The sequence below is a fragment of the Triturus cristatus genome, chromosome 5_1, assembly GCF_964204655.1.
Source record: "Triturus cristatus chromosome 5_1, aTriCri1.1, whole genome shotgun sequence".
In the NCBI taxonomy this organism is placed as follows: domain Eukaryota; kingdom Metazoa; phylum Chordata; class Amphibia; order Caudata; family Salamandridae; genus Triturus; species Triturus cristatus.
In genome coordinates this window covers 580,979,697-580,995,121 of record NC_140587.1, presented here as the reverse complement: position 1 = coordinate 580,995,121, position 15,425 = coordinate 580,979,697, and the positions used below count along the sequence as shown (strand labels likewise).

Below are 15,425 nucleotides of genomic sequence, written 5' to 3'. Positions count from 1 at the left end.
TCGCAACTGCTGCTTTGGTTTTAGCATGAGTAATTTTTCCATTTGTCATTATAATGTCATACTTTGATGAACCTCTATACCACAATGCGCGTGGGTTTATCAGTCCGGCCGACAGTCGCGGAGAGCTGAGCCCATTCAGCCAACATAGTAATAAGCAGGATTAAGTGGCCCGTTCCCCTGCCAGTAAACGGTAAATTGATCAATTAGACTTCATTCTCTGTAGCACATTCAAAGAAAAAGGATTTACGAACATTGCGTTTTTTTCCCGGTGCTAGACCCCAGCGCCGCCTAGTGTGAGCTGAAAAGTGCAGGTCGAAAAAGTGAAAAATATATCAGCAGAAAAAGGAAAAGTATATCAGACGGCAGGAGAAAATTAGGAAATGTATGCGGAGAATGCGTTTGGCCGGCACCGCGGGCTCAGCTGATGGATTAGAAGCAATAAACACAAACAACAATGCCTTATCAGTGAAACGACGGCGGGGGCGTGGCTTCGGCAGCCACGATGGCGGACATGAACCGCTGAAGCTCCCGTCTCGGGCGCCTGTACTGCTGACCTGAGAGCGGCGCCGGGACTGTTTGCCGGGCGCAGATCCGGCGGAGCCCATACAGCTGTGGGTACGGTGCCAGCGGAGTCCCGCAATCGCCGGAGAGATCCATTCCATGGGGAGCCGCGGCGCGGGAAGCCTCCTGCGCCGCGACATTTAAGATGGCACCAGCAGCATAACAAACGGCCTGACAACGACTCGGGGACACGGCGGCAGGCGTTCTGAGGGCCGCGCCTGCCCGCAGCGGAACCCGGACTCCCCGGACTGTGACACACTCGGTGGAGGAGCAAGGGTGAGCTAACTCCCTCACACACGTGGTTCCTAAACGGGGATCGGGAGCGGACCTGGCCGTCTCCCCTCCCCCAGCCCCTCTTCTCCCCCGTTGGCCGGCCCCAGGGGCCTACTGCGACTGCGAACCAGGAGGAGGAGGAGTAGCGGCGCGGCGCACCGACGTGGGCCTTGGACTTGCCCGGACAGGGGCGAGAGGTGCTGCCTGACCTTCATCTGGCCATCTGATCGGCGCGACGACCCACGGCGGGAGCCTCCCCCCCCCCCCCTCCACTCCAGCGGAAGACGCAGCGAGGTGCCACCAAGACGCTGCTGGTCCCCGGAATACAAGGTGCGTGGCGAGGGGACGGGGGAGACCACCGCCGGGGGCGGGGCCACTGAGACCCCACGCTTCGTCACCAATCGGGCGCACCCCCTGCCTGGCCTGAGTGGGGCCGCCCGCACGTAGTGTGGCAGCGCTGTGTTCCCTCCACGGAGCCCCACGACCTACGAGGACGACAACTACGTGGTGTACCCGCGACGTGACGTGCACTGCCCCGGCTGTATGTCTGGCTCCTTGAGGAAGGGGTGATTCGCCGACCAAAACGCTCCTGTGAGGCCCTCCCCCCTTCGCCGGCCTCAGCGGACGCTGCCCCGTGCCTGGACCCCTGGGCGAACGAGAATCCCCAGCCCCTCTTTGAGACCTTTTTCCTCCCCCCTCCTGCTGGGTAACCTCAATTGCACTAAGTGGGCCCATCCCCGTCTCCTACACCTGATAAGGCACCGAGGTCAGCCGGGCACACCTCCTCAGTACCACTCAGCCATGGGGAAACCAAGGTCCACGCAACAGAGTGCGGTGCCGGAGACCGCTCCGGAAAAGATGCCAAAATCTTCTACTTGGTCCCCCAATGTCGTGCCCTCGTCGGATCTCTCTATATCGGACAAACTGGATAAAGTCCTCGCAGCTATCGAACTCTCCCGGATCTCGATGGAGGAGCGGCTTGGCACGTTGACGAAGGAAGTTAATCTGCTCCGGGATGATCATCGCAAGCTGGCGGACCGGGTGCGGGCGGAGGAACGGACGATGGAGGAAATACAGCCCGCATTGAAAGAACAACAGTCGACAATCCAGGGCATCCTCACCCGCTTGACTGCGGTGGAGGAAATGGTGCAGGACTTGAAAGGCCGCTCGAGACGCTGCAATATTCGAGTGGTGGGGCTGCCGGAGGGGATCGAAGGAACACATCCCATAGACTATCTAGACACTTGGATCAAATCCTTCACCCCGGCGGCGGACCGCACCGCGTTTTTCTCGATCGAACGAGCCCACAGGGTGCCAGCCCGGAGGCCCATTCCCGGAGCGGCCCCTCGACCACTACTCGCAAAATTCCTGCACTTTCGAGATCGAGACGCGGTGCTCCGAGCGGCACGTCAGGCGGCACCACTCCGAATAGAGGATAAGCAGGTAATGATTTTCCCAGACTACGCTCGAGCGGTGCAACAGCAGCGCTCCACTTTCCTGGACGTCACACGGAAATTGCGGGACAACAACATGCAGTACGCGTTGCTCTATCCGGCTCGCCTCAAGGTCCTCTACAAGGGCTCCTCAGTCTTCTTCACGACCGCCGAAGCGGCGCACGAATGGGCGGAACAACACTGCACGCGGACGCCCGATGCCCGCCCCAGAAACGGCTCGCCATACAACACTTTCCGACCCCAAAAAAAGCGCCCCACGAAGTCTCGTCACACGGAAATGAAAGCAACCTCTGGCGCCCATGACTCGCCGGATCTGGAGCAGATTATGAAGGAGCGACGGGAAGCATTACAGGCGGTCATAGATCTCAGATCCACCCAGCAAACCGACTCCATTGATTGCCCTCCGCACATCTTCTCCTCAGAGGGTGAAAATGAAAGTGATGACACCGCATCAGGGGTGGGCTCCGTAGTGCCATCTGGGGTCACCCCTCAAACGGCAGAAGGACTGCTGGATGGGCAGGTGTCCCCCTCCAAATCTTGATGCTCTCAAGAACAATGGACTGCCTACTTTGTATCCTTATGAGTTATAGTCAATATGCACCCACTAGTGCAGATGTCGAGCTTGGCACAGCCCTAGCGCCGCATAATGATCCTCTTGCATGCCTGCTAGACGCACAGGCGCTCAGCTTCAGGTCGCCACCCCCCAACACATAGTACAGGTTCACTCCCCCGGTGTTACAGGTTCACTCCCCCGGTGTTACAGGGAGAAGTTTGGACACATCGTCCCTTAGATGATGAGTCCTTTGCATTGGGACTGTTTCCCGTACCCCAGCATTCCGTTTATTTCCCAGTTCTTCCACATCCCACATGTCATGGCACCCTACACCCGCCCGACCACATGCCCCAGAGGCCGGGATCACTGGTCCATACTTAAGCGGCAGCGCAGGGAACCCCTAGGTCCCCACACAACGACCACTCGAACCAGCAGCTCCCTCGGCCCACACCCCCGATGCACTACCCATGGCACAGAGGACGAGTGTAACAGACGTTAACATACTCACGCTAAATGCCCGCGGCGTTCACACCCCCCGCAAGCGATATGCGATCTACGCTTATGCGAAGCGCCAAGCAGCATCCATACTCCTATTGCAAGAAACACATTTTTGTGCAGCGGAAGTAAGCAGGGTACAGGCGAAATGGCGAGGCCTTGTTTGCGCTACAACATACTCATCATTCGCCCGCGGCGCGCTGATCTGGGTTCGACCGGGTACCCCATTCCGGGAGCTCCAACGGGTGGTAGACGGGGAGGGTCGGTTCGTCCTGTTGGAGGGACTACTCGACGAACAGGCCGTCCTATTGGGCAGCATTTACGCTCCGAATGACGACCAGGATACATTTTGGGATAGACTTACGAAAACCCTAGCCCAATTCACACACGTGCCCTGGATTCTTGGGGGAGATTACAATTGCATCCTGGATCCCGAATTAGATCGCTCCTGCCTCCCTCTACCACGCTCCCCTGCATACAGACAAATAGATAGATTTAAGGCATGGGTAGCGCACTGGTCACTCACAGACGCGTGGCGATTACAGCACCCTCTTACACGCATGTACTCCTTCTACTCTGCTCCTCACAACTCCGAGTCCGGCTGGACCGGTTCTTATGCACGGCAGCGGTGCTCCCTCAGATCCGTCACACGGATTACCTGGGTAGAGTCTTATCCGACCACGATGCGCATGTGCTAAGTCTTCAATGGAGACCTCCACACCCCCCCGTCCCCACATGGCGCCTCCCACGCGATTGTCTGGCGGATCCGGTCTTCGCCCACGAACAAGAGGGTAGCATCCGAGAATATTTCGCCCGAAACGCGGGGTCGGCATCCTCCACCCTGATCGAATGGGACAGCTTTAAGGTGGTAGCCAGGGGAGGTTGCATTCAACAGCGCGCCGGGGTGAAACGTACCCTGGAACAGGCCCTCGTGAAAGCTGAGAAACGGCTTGCTAACGCCACAAAACTCACCGACCAATCGGCGGCAGCGGCAACGCAGCTGGCCCATGCTAAATCGGAGTATCGGGGAGCATGTACAGATATGCGGCGATACAACTTTCGGACATATGCGACTCGGATGCACAAAGACCGCGACAAGACGGGCTCGTGGCTAGCAAAACAAGACGCGGAGGTACCACCCATCACGTCCATACGAACGCAACGCGGCGTTCTGGTACACTCCCAGGACGAGATTCTGCAAGAATTCCGTCAATATTACTCGGAAGTCTATGACCGCCCTAGAGCATGGAGTCAGGGGGCGATCGACCGCTTCCTTGACTCTCTCCCTCTCCCGCGGATCTCTACTGCAGAGAAAGCGGACCTGGACACAGCCATCCATACCTCGGAGATCACACATGCCATACGTACATTGGCCCGAAACAAAGCCCCGGGCCTAGACGGGTTCCCGCTAGAATACTATGTCACCTTCGCTTCCCTGCTGACCCCTCGTCTATCGACGGTACTGGACACGGCACTACGTGCAGGCGAATTACCCAGATCCATGAGAGAATCGTTAATTGTCACTTTTCCGAAGCCCAACCGTGACCCACAGCTGTTAGCTTCTTATCGACCCATAACGCTCCTTTCAGCCGACTGCAAAATTCTAGGGAAAATTTTGGCAGAAAGATACTCCCGGGTGGTGTGTCCACTAGTACATGCTGACCAATGCCGATTCGTACCGGGCAGGAATACCTCCCAGAACAGACGCCTGTTCCATATCCAGGACCAGATTGGTGACCGCTTCCCCAGAGCGGCGTACCTGATCTTGGACCTCGAGAAGGCCTTCGACACACTGACGTGGCAATACCTGTTCTCGGTTCTCCTGCGTGCTGGGCTCGGCCCCAAGCTCGTAGCCTACACCCGCCTCCTATACACCAAACTCACTTCCCGAATCCGCATTGGCCGTCGTATCTCTTCGGCATTCGCAATACACAGGGGTACCAGACAAGGCTGCCCCCTCTCACCCCTGTTATTCGCGCTGGCTGTGGAACCCCTGGCTATCCGTCTCCGGAGGGAGGGTCGCGACTGGGGCATACCAATCGCGGACACCACGCACTGTGTCTCACTGTATGCCGACGATCTCCTCCTGTATATACGGGACGTCACCGCGGACCTAACCTCCCTCGGGCTCACCTTGACCGAGTTCGCAGAAGTTTCCGGCTTGAAGGTGAACTGGGAGAAATCTGTGGTGTACCCCCTACACCCCGACTCTCCCCCTCGGGAGGTGTGGATCGGGGATCAGAGACTAAACTGGATGGCGGAGGCCCCTCGTTATCTAGGGATTCGCCTCTATCACTCACCCTCTGACCTTTTCGAGGGTAACCATCGTAGGGCTCTCGCCTCTATCCGCTCCACCGTCGGGTTTTGGCGGCAACTCCCGCTGGCCCCCGATTGGCCACGTGGCCCTAGCTAAAATGGTACTAGTCCCGCGTCTCCTCTATTATTTTACTAATCTTCCTGTGATGCCGCCTCGATCCTTCTTTAAAGAGCTGGACACCCTACTTGGATCCTTAATATGGGGCAAGGGACGACACCGAATTGCGCTGGCAAAACTGAAATTGCCCACGACACAAGGAGGTCTTGGAGCCCCCTCGTTCGAAGCCTATTTCCTAGCGGCGCAGCTTCAATGGCTCTCCTATTGGACAGCCGACAGACACACGTCCGAAACATACACGACCGCGGGTCGGATAACGACACCGGAACTATGTCGTTTGCTTGTGCCGGGATCCCGCCCGACGGGGACTTACCCCCTCCAAGTGGAGGTGGCCCGGGGATGCATCCGGCGCATCCACCGACTCGCACCTGACAGGCCTGCGTATTCACCGTTGCTTCCTCTGGTGGGCTGGCCTAAAGACACCCAGTTCTTCACCCCTGCCATGCTCCGAGAGTGGACATCTAGGGAGGTCACCGAGGCAGAAATGCTTTTTGCGGAGGGACATCTCCGACCATTCCAGCAACTCATTGACGAATATGATATCCCCCCGGGACAATTTTTGCGGCACCGCCAGCTCCTTAGCCATTTTCGACCATACTGTGATCTCACGTTAGGAGAGCCCCCCACGCATCCGGTCCTTCACATGATACTGCGAATGGGACGGGGTCGTCACCTCACGACCTGGCTATACAAATCCATCCGGGAGTTGACACCCTCATCATTGACGCCCCTACGGGCCCTATGGGAGGAAGAGGTGGGGCGGGCGTTTCACGATAATGAGTGGGACTGGGCACTCGAATTCCCCAAAAAAGTGTCTCGGAATGCCCGCTTCAAAAATATACAATATAATATTCTTTATAGGGCCTACTTGACCCCAACGCGCCTCCAGCGTTTTTACCCCGACACAATATTCCTCTGCCCCCGCTGCCAGGCGCCAGACGCCGAATTCCTCCATATGTTTTGGTCGTGCCCAGGGATCCGGGCATACTGGTCGACTATCCACGAGACCCTTCGGGACCTTACGGGGTTGCCCCACCTAGACACCTGGGAGTACTGCGCACTGGGAATAATGGGCCGGAAGAAGCGGCATAAAGTGCCCATACGATTCGTCTTATTAGCACACCTCCTGGCTAAACGATGCATAGCTATGCATTGGCGTTCCCCTGCGGGTCCCCCGTTGGCGGCATGGAGGGGAGCAGTGCTCAAATGGTCTACGGCTGAGGAGGATACCCTGCGGGAGGAGGAGGCGAAGGGTACACGCAAAACCCCGATATCCCTGGAGTGGGCGCTGTTGATGCATCAGTTTAAACAAACCCAACCCCTAGCTGATCAGGACGCGGCCGCGACCTCCCCTACTGCCACGCGGCTATGCGCGACACATACCCACTCGGCGTACGCCCCCCCCTAACACTTTACACTCACCCCTGAGTGACTAGGTTCCTATCCCCGCTGCCCCGAGGCCTGCGCCTATGCCATGGGTCCGCCTGCTTCGTCGCGCTGCGGCCAGGAGTTTCCACTGCGATGCCTCACCGGTTACCTTACGGACCACATGTGCTGTAGTCTAGTTGACCCTTCTCTAATAGTCCATGACTGCCCGTAGTTCCCTCCCCCCCTCCCTGGTTTGGTCTGTTATACGGCAAACACCTGTCGCATTGCATATAACTGCAGCAAAGATGTTTATAAATGTCAAGATTGATTTCATCGGACTGAAAACATGTGCTTAATGATACTGCGCTCCAATACTGATATGTAACAACAGTACTAACAAATGCTAATAAAAACAAGTTTAAAAAAAAAAAATCAGTGAAACGACGGCACGATAATGGTCCTTCAACTATACAAACCGCAGAGAGTAAACATTATTTACACTTAGGCCTTCATTACGAGTGACCCGTAATCATTTCCTTTATTTCCCCCACCTGGAATTACTGTTATCGTGGTCACCTGTACTGCAAGGGTAAGAGAAATAACTGGAATTATGAGTTCGTTTGGAATAAAAGGCGGAAGGCAGATTTATCATGACAATTTTAACATGTTCTTTCCTGTTATTACACCCTGAGACGTTGCTTATTTACAGCACGTGAAACAGCATGGGCATGATGTGTTACCGCAAAATGTATTATAATCCCGACATGGGCTAGTTAATTCCTGCTACCAGCACTGTTAGAAGTATCAGGCTGGGCGTAATGAGAGCATAAGTACGTAGAGAAACTCGTTAGTGAAAAGTGTGCCCCGAGACTTAAAAACACATACCGCGTAACAGCCGAAGTAAAGGGAGGTTACAATTGAAGACAAGGCGGTACTAAGGAGGGACTAACAATCCTACTAAGGAATCAGAAGCCAGCATTTACGAAGGACAAAGAGGCAAGCCAATGAAAAATATGGGCGGGAGGGGGGTGTGGCTTCTCCTCCGTACTCCAGGACAAGTCTCGCAGCGCATGTGCGCTGGCTCCGGCTCTACCTAAAAAGGGGAAGGTCCTAAAACGGGTGTAAAATCCAATGCATTTTACATAGACTTCTGTATTTCACCTAGCGAGAAAACAGTCAGTCGAATTTTTCCGAAATTTGTCTGTAGTACCTATTAGAGGGTAGTGAAGGTAAGTATTTTATAAGTTTTAAGGTTTTTAACTTGGTGATATCTGTTGCCCAGGTAGTACTGTGGTACATAGTGATGACGAAGCATTAAGGGATTGGCTAATTACTGCCTTTACATATGTTAAAGGCAGCCATGTTGTTTTTGGTCAAGTTTGCGGATTGGGACATAACACCTTGCATTCTAGCTAAGTATTAGGTTTGGTATTTTTCCTATACCTATTACCACTTCAGTAAAGTGGTAATTGGTAGGAAAAAGATTCGTAATTGTCTGTTTTAAAAAAAAATAGTAATAAATACAGAACACCACGGTGCTACAGCAGTACCAATAACAAAATAAAAATAAATATTGTAAGACACTATATTTTATAAATATAGTGTGCCAAAGCGTATTTTCAATTTTTTCTGTATTTAAATATGCACACAAAAGTGTGCGGAGTAGCACGTTAATTAGTAAAATTTACCAAGGTGCTTAAAAAAAAAACATAGTTCACCACAAACTGCCGAAAATTATAAACAAAAATGTTAATCTATAACCTCTTAAATAAAGTGGTACTAGGTGGTGAACAACAATAAAACCTAATACTTACCTAAATAGGAGACCCTAACACACAACGCAGTGAAACAGAGAGCATAGAACAATGCAAAATTGTCATTAAAACTACATGGCTGCCTTTTACCATTGGTAAACAGAGCTATTAACCAATCGCATAATCACTTTTTACCTTTATGTACTGTGGTATACTGTGACCGTACCACGATCTACTGGGGCACAATATATCATTACATTTTATGCAACTTATAACTTTAACATTACGTACACTATTTACATGTAATATAAAAATGTAAAATTTACACATATGTATTTCGGCCACATAACACTGACCTACTTTAACACACTTTACCAGTACGCCCTATTGAATTTACACACACAACTGTAAGCCACTCCACTCTTAACATTTCATTTTACTTCACTGTACGCTATTTACTGTACGTTACTGTACGCCACTCCACTTTACGACATTCCAGTATATGCCACTACACAACCTAATCCACTGTATGCCACTACAGTACTCTAATCCACTCTACACCACTCTACGCTATTATACTTTTTACCAATCTATTCTATATCACTCCAATGTATGCTACTTTACTCCATGACTATATATTGTACGACTTGCAACTCTACGCTATTTTACTATACCCAACTCCACTGTATGCTACTGTACTCTGTATTGCACTCTGCCCCCACTTTATGGTACGGTATTGCAGTTTATGCTGTTTCACTGTACGCCTCTCCATTGCACTGAAATGCCACTCCACTCTACCACAATTCATTGTATGCTATTACACTTTACAGCAATACATTTCACGTCACTCCGATGTACGTCACTACAGTGTGCGCTTCTACAGTGAACCCTATTCCACTGTAAGACACGTTACGCTACTCAACTATATGCCCTTCGACTGTATGTCACTAGATTTGACACCACTAAAGTAAACTTTAGTCCACTCAACAGTACTGCAGTATACGCTATTCCACTGCATGCTACTCCACTGTATGCTTCTCCACTGTACCCTACTGCACTATACAATATTATACTGTATCCCACTACAGTGTACACAATCTCGCTATATGCCACTCCACTGTACGTCACTACCTGCTATTTCACTTTAACACACTACAGTGTACCTCACTCCACTCTACACAAGTACACTGTAGACCACACAACTCTATGCCAATCCACTTTAAGCCACTCCAGTCTACACTTTTTTTACGACTCTCCAGTATACCACACAATGCAACTCCACTTTACGCTATTCCACTATATGATATTCAAATTTATGCCGCTACACTCTACAACACTGCAATATATGCCATTCCACTGTACACCACTAGACTGTGCAGCAATCTAATCCACAATATTGCACTGCATGTAACTCGACTCTACGCTATGCCGCTGTACGCCACTACACTCTGCAACCCTCCATTGTACCGAACTGCAGTATACACCAGTGCACTCTACCAAGATCCACTGTAAGGTATTTCACTTTACATCACTGCAGTGTGTTCCATTCCACTAAACGTCACCTCCGTATACTGTCTTCTCACCTCACCACTCGCCACACTACATTAACTATTAACTATGACTCACTACTGTACCATGCACTGTGTTCTGGCACATCATGTAATTTCAGATGTCATAAGTTTTGTTATTCATCCAATAATTTCGCATCCTATATAAAGTATGCAAGGGTAGAGCTAGTGCATGTTGAAGGGGCAAGTTATAGTTAATGTAGTGGCCAGTGAGGTGACGACTGTGTACGGAGATGCACGAGTTATATTAATTTGAAGGTGGTGCAAAAGTATAAATGTGAGTTATAACTATGACTTATAGTAATGTAAAAGTAGTGTGTAAATGATAAATTTTACAGATACCTAACTTCAGCATTTCTAATGTTTAAGTAGTTTAAGTTTAGTTTGTCACAAATGAGAAATAAATGTGTAAGTGGTGTGTTAGAAATGAGATTTCTGGTTGGCTAAGGCTTGCGCCAAAGCCAGGCAGAAACCACCACTTTAGTCAGGGCAAGGGAGTTACATGCCAAAGATAAACCCTGCTCACCCCCTTGATAGCTTGGCACAAGCAGTCAGGCTTATTCCCGGAGACAATGTGTAAAGCATTTGTGCAACACACACAGAGCAACAACACACTAGGCACACCACAAAAGGAACTCCACACAAGGTTATATCACAAATAGCCTTTGTATTATCATAAAACACATTAGTATAGTAATCACACAATATACGTATACACTGTGCCACCTGGCACTAGGCAATATTTACAGGGGATTATACACACATGACAGGGCAACTTGGACCACTGTCAGAACCATCACAAATTAAACTTAGTAAATGTAGAACATATAATAAGTGTAGAACGCAACCAGTAATTACTGGCAAACACTGTACTCTGCATCATCCTGTAACACAAACCATATTATGCACAGTATCACATCAGGAGCAAAATACATTATACGCCAACCTCATAAGCCTAAAAATATTAGACCATAACCTCCTAATAATAACTCGCATTAGGCATAAATCACAGTGGAGAATAACCTCCCAAGCATAAACCACAATAGGCAAAACCTCATAACGTGAATCACAGTGGAGGCATAAATTGCGGTACATAAAATACAGTACATGAATCACATTTCCTGCGCACCACCTAAATCACATTAGGGCCTGGCGCCCTATCAAACTAACAGTCCCCCTGGCCAACTGGCCTTCTCAGAGGGCTCAAATGCCCTATGTCCATAATGTCAGGGCGGCTGCCGATGCAGCAGAATTCGCAAGAGCGCAATTGCGCTGGGCCAGAGGAGTGCATCTCACTCCTGTCTCACTAAAAATGCCCCCAAAGAAATGTCAGCCTAAACGTTGCAGGTGCCGCTAATTGCCGTGCAGCTGCGATGAGGAAAATTAGGCACTGGCACCGACTGTACCCTAAGAGTGGGCCCCCACTGGGACTCTGTGGAACAAATGTGCGCCAAACGTTGCCCGCTACATCAGTGCAACTGGGAAATAACCAGAGAGGCCCTGCTCTGGGGCTCTCTACACAACAATGTACCAAACGTGGCAGCTGCCCTCTGTCAGGCGGGGCAGCTGTGGACAAAGTAAATGGGCCCTGGCACGACTGTGCCCTGGGGGGCCCCAGGGCTCTCTAAATAAAATTGGCCCCATCGTTGCTGTTGCCCACTGTCAAGTGGGGCAACTGTCAAAAAAAATTGCCAAAGCACCGAAACTGTGCCTCGAGAGGCACCCACAGGAACATTGTGACACCCCACTCACCTGGGCGCTGGAGCACTCCACACGGCTCCACTCTTGGCCCTGTCTAAACCGAGACACTTCTCGTGGTGCTGGCGGCAGGCAACAGGAGAGGCCCACTCCTCGGGGACTCTCTCTCCTCTGCGCCCGGTCCCCCTTCTGGGACCGGGTCTTCACGTTGGAGCCCGCAAGGCTCCGGACAGCCCTAGGCGGCTGGCGGCACTTCCTCTCTGCAACCGCTTGGGCACCGGGGCTCCCAACAACTCACAGGAGCCCCACTTGGGCCGACATCACCTCCTCCTGACTTCCGGGTGATGCGCGTCCGGCCCCGCCTCCAGTCAGGCAGTTTATCTGACTTCCGGGCCAGCCGTCCTGCTTTCCCCGGGTCGTGGTGGTGATTCACCAAAATGCGGGGTGGGCTCCCGCAAGTTAAATAAAGATAATGGTGGCATAAAAGCGGGGTGGGCTCCCGCTATAAAAATAACAGCATAAGCGTGGTGGGCACCCGCAATTCACATATCAAAAATGCTCGAAGTAAGCATTAATGCGGGATGGGCACCCGCTCCCAGAGCATCACAGGGGAATCCCTACGCTGGGGATTCCCTCAGCAGCGATGTGCATCCCAGCGCTGCGAAACTCCAGTGCTCCTGGGGAAATTAAAGCACAGCGATCCCCTTCAGGATAATTTAAAATAAAAGTGCTCACAGGGCGCAAGAGGTCCACAAAAGTCCTTAGAGATGAAGGGGGCCATGCTGGGCCCAGGGAGGCAAGCCCTCATGGCGGTTCCTCCTGGGCCCCAGCAGCAGCATGCCCCCGCTGGTTCAGGAACAAGCACAGACAGAGCAAAACGATGGGGTCACAGCCTCTATACTTATACCACTTCTCTCCTTTGTCTGCAGTACAGGGCATGGGGGAACCAGATGCAACTGGTTCAGGGGGGAATTGGAGCACTTTGTTTTCCAAGCTCCTCTTCCCCTTTGTTAGGTGGGGGCTAGTTGATCAGACAAACCACAGGGGGTGGAGCCAGCATTCTCCAGGCTGGGCACAGTCCTATTCAGAATCAGGGGATTACTCCTCCCACTACTCCCAAGGCAGATGTCCCATTCAGCCTAGCACTGACTCACCCTGCCCCTCCTGGAGCCACACACACCTCCCAGCCCCTGTCACTCACAAGCCAGACATGCAATTCACATCAGGCAGGCAGACACATAGCACACAGAAATGCCAACTTCTAAAAGTGGCATTTCTAAACCAGTCATCATAACTCTGCGCACACCATTGCGCAGCATTTATTCTTACAATTTCAAACATACTAAACTTGACCCCGCAGCTCCTCCGATTCCAGGAATTATCACTGACACACTTTATCAGGGAATCTCCAATGCATTCCTAGAGGAGGGCAGGCCAGCCTTGCCAAATGTACACAGAGCGCACGCACTTTACACTGGACCACAGTGCTAAAGTGCCCAGAGGCCTAAAACCTCCAACACAAGGTCAGAGATAAGGCACAAAGTTTAGGGATGAACCTGCCAAATTTGCAAATTCCAACATGGTGCATAAATCATAAACTTAAAAGTTCATTATCTGTGTAAATCTTAAATGTAAAAGTTCATTATAACTTTAAAATTTCGAATGTTTGTGTAGTTTAAGTTACAAATTAAGTTTTCCAAACTATAACTTATCTTTAACCTCTGTGTTTTTTTTGGGGTGGACTATACATTACCCAGTGGCGGTCGCCACTGCGTATAGTCAGGTCTGCTGTTACATAGGAAAAGCGTTTTTTGTGTTGCTCATACCTTTTGACCTCGTTTTGGCGAATCACCACAAATCTTTCCAAACAGCTGCTACTTTTGGACTAATTTGTGCATGGAAAGTTTTGAGGTGATCTGCAAGTGGGGGCTGAGAAAAAAGGGGGGTCCCAAAACACAAAATACCCTTGCATTTTCCATAGACTTTTTAAATCTGGGCTGCAGCAAAAAACGCTGAACAGAATTGCACATTTGGCAGGAGCTAGATATTGGCCCATAAATTGTGCTTTGGTGTAAATCCTTTCATTAGTTTTTGAGAAATTAGAATTAAAAAATAATTGTACACCTAGACAGTTGGGTCCGCAAGAGGCTTGAGAGACTCTTGCAGGAATGCCAATTTAATAATAAGAGCGTTCTGATTGGCCCAAGAGATTTACTTCCCTTAGGCCATTTTGCTCCCACGGGAGTCAGACTTCAGCGGGAGCCAGAGCTCTGATTTGCTGCCAGCAATATCAGAAACATTTTGCTGCCAGCCATTACAGGACTCAGGGACTTAGTCGCTGGGGAACCCCCTCTGGAGGCTGAAATCTGCATGTAAGGAGACCTATGGGGTTTGTATGTATGATAGCAGTAGTGATGCTTCGTATTATTCTGAGCTATTTTGCACTTCCTTTCGTAGCTCTAATGCTATACCCGTTTATAGAGCAATGTGTGCAAAAGAAGCTTGGTTGATGTAATCCGTGATGTCATCAATGATGTCATTTGAGGTGCCATCAGTAATGTCATAGAATATGTCATGAGTAATGTAATATGTGAGGTCATAAGCAGTGCATGGCAGGAGCATAACTTACGGCTAACTCTGCTAACTATAACTGGTGAATTTCTGTGTTTGTTTTTTTTTTTTTAGTTCAAAACGTTAATACCTAACTATAACGTTACTTTAACCTTTAGTTTTTTTCTTTAAAAAAAAATTATATATATAAAAACACAGTGTAGTTATTTTATTTTTCTAAACTTTATTTGTAGGTTTCCAAAATAATACAAAAAACAAAGTCCCGTATACCCAAGCATATCACAACTGAACATGTGTGGTCTCTAAGGCAAAGAACAATCTTTATGACACAGCATGTATTAAAAGCAGTTAATACCAGATATGGGCAGGACCTGAATCATAATCAAGGCAATGTCTTCCAGCAGTGCATGCGTGGTTTGTAAGCATGTAGCGTCTGACCCTAGTCTCGATGGATGAGGGATCAATGTGGGTCGTCATCTAAGGATAACAAATAGTCCCTAAGAGGTTGCCAGATATCCTTGGGCCTGGAGGAGCGGTGTTGGAGTGAGGCATAGACTTCACTAGTTGAGTCAGATTATACCATGCTGTTGAGCCATGCTTTAACAGTGGGGCGGGTCCCGCTTCCCCGGTGCAGCACCACTTCTCTTTTTGGCTAACAGTAGCACTATAGCTGTGTACCTACAAACTGGTTTAGGG

General features: G+C 50.4%; 1 protein-coding gene across 2 annotated transcripts in view; it reads left to right on the top strand.

The window, feature by feature from the left end:
• The window catches only part of SGK3 (serum/glucocorticoid regulated kinase family member 3), a 498,190-nt gene that overhangs the window by 414,494 nt on the left and 68,271 nt on the right, over positions 1-15,425 (top strand). The gene's annotated exons all lie outside the window — the stretch shown is intronic.